General features: G+C 44.2%; 1 pseudogene; it reads right to left on the bottom strand.

The window, feature by feature from the left end:
- Positions 1-486: 486 nt before the first annotated feature.
- Positions 487-6,319, bottom strand: LOC131499198 (large ribosomal subunit protein uL1-like; annotated as a pseudogene).
- Positions 6,320-7,133: the final 814 nt, after the last annotated feature.

Raw genomic sequence — 7,133 nt, forward strand, 5'->3', positions numbered from 1 at the left:
TCACCTTACATGGCAAAAGAGACTGCAGGTGTGATTAAGGACCTAGAGATGGAGAAATAATCCTGGGTTATCTGGATAGGCTCAATGTAATCACAAGGGTCCTTAAAAGTAGGAGAGAGAGGCAGAGGAGAAAGGGAAGTAGATATGACAATGCAAGCAGGGTTGGAGTAATATGCAAGAAGGACTCAACCCACCACTACAGACTTTCAGAGATGGAGGAAGGGGACACATATCAAGGGATGGGGGCAGCTTCTAGAAGCTGGAAAATGCAAGGAAATGGACTCTCCCCTAAAGTGTCCAAAAATGAATGCAGCCCTGCTTATACCTTGATTTTAGCCTAGTGAGACCCAGGTCAGACTTCAGAACTATGTGATAATAGATGGAGTGGGGCAGGGTGGGGGGGTGTTGGTTGGTTTGTTAGTTGGGTTTTTAGTAGCACTAGTGTTTCTTAAACTATGCCTTAGCATGAGCACTGGGGCTTGCCCATGGTGCTCTTGATGTATAACCCCAGACATTCGGCCAATTCTTCGTGAGCAATGACACCAGAAAATTGACAGCTGATTAGATGTTGTACACAAGCTCATCATCTGTCATCTTCACGTGCCCAACAGCCACGGCCAGACACAGCATCTTTTTCATCTGGAATTTGATCATGGACTTCACTTCATCCACTTTGGCCATCATGTCCTCATTGTGGGTCAGCAAGGAAGGGAACATGCCAGCCTTATTCGGGCCTGGGCCCAGGATTCGTGAGATCTGTTTAATAAGAGATTCTAAAGCCAAAAAGGCATCATACTTTTTGGCCAGTTTCTTGCCTAATTTTTTTATAGTCGTTGAGTTTCTTCGGTGCCTCAGTGTCTATGTGGGAAAAGTTCAGAGCCTTGGCCTCATCACGGTGCTGCTGGTCGCCCCAAATACGGTGAACCTGGAGTGGGGAGTGGACTTAAGCCTGATGGTGCCGAGAAGCATTTGTCCTCCTGAGGGTTGTAGCTCTTCAAGGTGATCTACAGCTGAACCCCCTCCAAAAACTTTGGGTGCTCGCACTGGTTCCCGTGCAGGACTTCCGGCACGGCCTTGTGTAAGATGTCCTGCAAGATGGCTGCTCACGGTGCCGCTCGCTGCAGTAACCGGAAAAAGAGCTCTATGCGTGTTGTTTTAAGCCACTACGTTTGTCGTAATTTGGTACGGCAGCCACAGGAAACCGATACAGGTGGCATTCCCCGTGAGCACCTGGGTTGGATCCGGGCAGTCCCACTTACAGGCTGTAGCAGGAGGCAAGTTGTTCAACCTATATAAGCTTCCATTTTCTAGTCAATAAAATGAGGGCAACAGTGGTTATTTCATAAGGTTATTGGGATAATTAAATGAGGCAATTTGCATAAGCCTCTTTGCACTCTGTCTAGCTCATTTTAAACATTTGTTAAAGGTTAATTATTGTTGCCGTTATTAAGACCTGCTGCAACCGACTGTTATCGTTCACACTTAGTTGTAAAGGATCCCCCCGCCTGCCCATCAATGATGGAACTGCAGAGTCTTCCTGGAGGTGGTGTGCGCTCCTTCCCTCATCGTTAGGCTTGGTCTTGGGACTTCTTTGGCCAACGGACTGTGAGCAGACTCCAGCCAAGCCACTTCCAAGGGGAAGCTTTCAGAGCAGGTGCATAGTTTGGCCCTGCCTCTTGTTCTTTCCTCATTGTGACAAGAAAGACATTTCCCAGAGAAGGGCCGCTTCTTCCACCTGAGTCCTGGCTGAGAAGACACGTGGCACAGAGCCACAGCACATGTAAAGTGAGATGTAAATGTTTATTGTCGTAAGTCATTGGGATTTGGGGGTTGTTTGTTTTCATAGTAAAGTTGACAAACCCACCTCCCGTAGACGCTTAGAGAGTCTGCCATCTCACACACACATGCACACACACCTCCCTCCAGACTATCTGCAAGAGCTACACTTTGTCCACAGCTACTCTGACACTCACGTGGGCATTCTGTAATGCTAATGCTAGGACCCCAGAGGCCCTAACCAGAGCTAATCCAAGAACATATGGCCCCATGGCCCCATGTGGGCAAATAAAGGCTTTACCCAAGAAGTTTGGAATTGTGACCTAAAGGCAGCTAGAGAACTTTGCCTATGCCTATAAATAAGGGATTGGGGAAGAAGGAGAATCCCTAGAAATTACGGCCTGGTCATCTTGGATCTTGCAGCTGGAGAAGCAGAGAAGGCACATTTGCAGGGACAGAAGAGTAGAGATGCAAGAGAAGAACACATGGTGGCCTAAGTCCCTAGTGGTTTAGTAACTCCTGGAGTGGTTCACGCTGAGGCGCTTGGGCTCCATGGAATAAGCCAGTCTCCTCTCAATAAGTACCCCCTCCTACTTAAGAAAGCTCACGTTGGTTTCTTTAACCTTGAACCACAAGCATCTTGGCCAAGATGAAGTTCTAGGCATAAGTCTTACTCTTAGGAGGTAGCAAGGAAAAGGTTCCATCCATGAGAATCCCAAAAGCCCTGAGGGACCAATCTGCATGTAACAGAGGACACAACCTCCCCTCTTCCCTGTCTGACTGAGCCCCATCGGTGTAGAGCTCGTAACTCCCCACTTGTTGCAAACCTGAGCTCTTTTGGGCACATGAGTCAGAGAGGTAGAGGAAGATGGTTTAAGTACAATTCATTCACCATTAAACACATACGTTAGACTCTTACTCATTTCTAGACACCACGAAAATGGGAGAAGTACTAGGAAGATAGCCCCATCTTGCCATTTGTATGTAGCTTAGCAGAGGGTAAGAGGGTAGGAAAGAAGGTCAAAGAAAAGGTTCCAGGTGGGAGTTTGGGCTCCATCTCTGCCACTAACTAGCTCTGTGGTTTCAGTAGTCATTTTATCGCTCTAGCCTTCAACCTCCTATCTACAAAATAAGGACCTAGATTAAATGATTTCTTCCAGGTTTTTCCATGATGCCTGGCCCATTGCCACTATAGCTAAGATCTGATAAGCAAAAAGTCGCCATTGTCCTTGGACTGTCAATAATTTCCACATAGGGTATGAGGCCAGCTTCATCAGAACCGTGCGGGGTACAGTCTAGAAATGAAGATTTTTCGAGCCTCAACTCCAGATTCCTATTCAGTGGGGCTAGGCATCACCCTGGTTAGTGCTGATTTTAACACATGGTCAAATTTGGGTACCACCTTCTCAGGCTATTATGGATTCTGCAGAAATGTCCCAGCTTTCCTTTAAGCACATAAACAATCAGCAGCGTGATAAATTGATAAGCTGTACATTAATTGTTAATACTTACATAGCAATTCTTACCCAGCCTGGCACTGTACTAAGTGCTTCATACATAGCATTAGCTCATTTAATCCTAACAACCCTGGGAGGTAAGTATGTCACTCTCTCCAGGACAATTTTAATTGTTTTATTCATCTATTCTTCCTCAATGCAGTTAAAGACTTTGATCAGGCCTTCCCTATAGGATAGTAACTCAAATAAATAATTAAAATGAAATAAAACACAAAAGGAGAAGAAGCCCTAATTTAAAAGCTAGCTTCTCTGTGAGCCTGCCTCATGCCCACACTCCTTCATGACCCCATGTCAGTATTCACCACACCTCCAGTAACATGTGAGGAAAAATTGCAAAGAAATGAACTGTACTTCCCAGGGTGGGGTGATCTAATGCAACAGAGATTTAGTTGTGGGCTTATTCTGCCATGGACCCAGATGTCAGGAGAAATCTATGCATCAGAAAAGGTAGAAGCAAGGGACCCAGTTGGATGACCTTGAAATTTTATGATCAGATGTGATATCCGACATTTATACTCTGGATACATTAATAACATGCAATATTGAGGAAATGAGAAAAGGAGTGGGGACATAAGCCACTGAGGATTTTATTGGATCTAGGGAGGGTTCTATCTCAAGGAGGAATGATAACAAGGGACAGTAATTTAAACAAGGCATTTAGTTATCTCACATATTTAAGTTTGGAGCTAAGTGTTCCTGTGTTGGTTCAGCATTGCATCATGGATCCTTATTACTTTCTTTTTTCCATTCTTTTACTCTACATTCCTACAAAGTAGAGATTCAGCCTCCAGCATATAAGCTCATGATTACAAGATGGCTGCCATAACCCTGAGCATTATATCCTAACACTACAGCATCCAAAGCAGGACAGGAGAGAATAAGCCCTTTCGTTATACATCTCTCTCTGTTGCCACACAGGAAAACTTCTTCCAGAAAGAACATTCCCCTTAAGCCTCTTTGGTCAGAACCGAGTCACTTGGCCACTTGTAAGGTTTGAATTGTGCCTCCCCAAAATTTATGCATTTAAGTCCTAACCTCCAATACCTCAGAGTCTGACCTCATTTGAAGATAAGGTCTTTACAGAGGTAATCAAATTAAAGTGAAGTCTTGGAGCACCTGGGTGGCTCAGTTGGTTGAGCATCTGACTCTTGACTTCAGCTCAGGTCATGATCTCACAGTTCATGGGATCAAGCTCCTTGTTGGGCTCTGTGCTGAAAGCCGGGAGACTGCTTGGGATTCTCTCTCTCTCTCTCTCTCTCTCTCTCTCTCTCTCTCTCTCTCTCTCTCTCCCTTTCTCTCTACCCCTCCCCCACTCTCTCTCTCTCAAAATAAATAAATAAACATTTATTTTTTAAGGAGTGAAGTCTTTAAGGTGGGTCTTAGCCACCAGTGAAATTTGGACATGGAAGGCAGGTGATGTGAAGACACGGGGAGAAGGAAGACAGCCATCTACAAGGCAGGGAGAGGAGTCTGGAACAAATCATTCCCTTACAGCCCTCAGAAGGAAGCAGCCCTGCTGACACCTTGATCTTGGACTTCCAGCGTCCAGAACTAGAAAACAAATTCCTGTGGTTTAAGCCCCCCCTCCCCACCCAGTTTTTGTACTTTGTTACAGCAGGCGTAGCTAACGAATACAGCCACCTCTACCTGACTTCAGGAGATGCCATGAATGTGAATACATAATCAGCCTCTGTTGTGTGAGGCAGACCTGTGAGCATACAATAGAGAGGAGAATGTCTGTTGGCCGGGCAACCAATGGCGACAGTCCCATCTTTGTTTGCAAGTCCCATAAACAGATTCCGACTAACTTAGCCAGAATAGGGAAGCCTTAGGTTATGAGGACGGGGTTAGGGTTAGGGAGGTAGGAAGGCTAGAGAACCAAGCTCAGAAAAATGCAGAAAGCAGGGTGGGACTGGGGGTCTGGAGAGCAGGAATGACATAACCTTCTCATACTTCCCCCACTCCGATGAATGTGCTCCTAATACATTTTCTGCCCTTAAAATCTCAATGAATCTGAGTCCCAGGGGAGCAGGGACCTAGCTTGTGACAAAAGTAGAAGAGAGAATGCTAACCTGATTTAAGTATAACAAAGCAAGCCCATACTTGGCTGGAGACAGGTAATTTACCAAAAGGAAATGATGGAATTACTTCTTAAAGAAAATTAGGAATAGAGGCTGGGAGGCAAGAGAAATTAAATTTCCACTACACAGGTGGAAGGGCAACGGGTACAGAAATTGGAGACAAACAGGGCTTCCTTATAACCAACCTAACTCCAACCTGGGAACGGGTCCTCAGGGCCAAGCCCCAAGTTACATTTAAGCTGCCCATACTTTCCGTTCTAAAACCCTCACCCCCAGAGCATGATCATTAATTACCCAGTATCCATTCCAGGTTCATTTTCCAGTCTCTTCTTCTAGGTCCTCCCTACGTATTCCCTTTGGATCGTAAGCCCTCAAAGGACCAAATTAAGAAGGAAACACAAAAGCAAATGCTTTAAATTCACCAGGATCACTCACTTTCTTCAAATCCAGTACCTTTGTCCATGCAAATAACAAAGACAAAAAAATCACTGGAGTCTGTATCGACAAAGCACCAAAAACATTCAGTCGATTAGATCAAGTTGGCAAACAGCCTGTCACTCAGGTTGAGGGAGGGGAGAATCTGGCAAATTAGATGTTTGACTGAATTGACGGGCTGTCTTGGTCAAAATACATCCTTTTTATTAAATGTTGAGAGATCATAGTATATCAAAAAGAAAATCTGCAAAAGCCACTTTTCATCTGTGTAAACATTAAAATCAAGGTGGCATATTGGAAATCTCTAAATAACACTTTGTCTATCTAAGAGGGTGTAATTCTTTGGGTCAGAATAAATTAGGGAAGAAAGCCTCCTTTTCAAGTAGAAAAGGCTTGAGAGACTAAATTACCTGAAGACAGTGTGTCGTCTATATCAATATGATTTCTTACCACCTCTACCATTTCACACTGCTTGCATGGTGACAGTTCCATATACTGAGGGAGCACCATGCTGTTTTCTATTTATTATCTTATTTAATCTGACCAGTAATTCCATAAGGTAAGGACTGCTATCTTCATTGCAGAAAGAGGAAAACCGTGGCTTATGTGGTGTAAGTAGCTTCCCCAACTTTACACAGATATTAAATTTCAGAGAGGAGACTTGCATTTATGTCTGATTTCAAAGCCCTTGGTTTTAACCACCATGTTGGTGGCTGCCTTCTGAGAGTATTCAACTATTTCTTCCTAGCCACACTGCTGACATCTTTTTCCCTGGGCTGACTCAAGAATTCTAGAACATTCTTTTCTAATTGTTCTGGGTCAAAGACTATCTTTTTTTTTTTAGCTCCCATAAATGCAAAAACCCCAAAGTCCTGGCTGCAAAATCCCTTAATCCAACTTGCCCTCGCCTTTCACAGAGGCTCAAGACCAAGGACTTCAGTAGGGTCTATCCTGCCCTCGTCAGTACTCTTTCCCATATGCAATGTGCGTCTACCTCTTCTGCAGCTCAGTCTGTTCTTGGAGAAAACTTTCACACAATAGTATCTATACAGTAGTTATCTACTGCCTCACCAGGGGGCTGCTTCTATGAGCACAGTGGTAAGATTTTCATTGCATTGCCATTGACTTTTGTCTTATATTTATGGCCATGTCTTCAATTTCTCCTTTAATTTAGAGAACAAGAGCTGCTTGAAAGTCACCAAGGCTTGTTTCAGATTCTGTGTCTCCCTCTCTCTCTGACCCTCCCCCGTTCATGCTCTGTCTCTCTCTGTCTCAAAAATAAATAAACGTTAAAAAAAAATTAAAAAAAAAAAAAAAAAAAAGA

Source organism: Neofelis nebulosa, chromosome 17 (genome assembly GCF_028018385.1).
Source record: "Neofelis nebulosa isolate mNeoNeb1 chromosome 17, mNeoNeb1.pri, whole genome shotgun sequence".
NCBI lineage: Eukaryota > Metazoa > Chordata > Mammalia > Carnivora > Felidae > Neofelis > Neofelis nebulosa.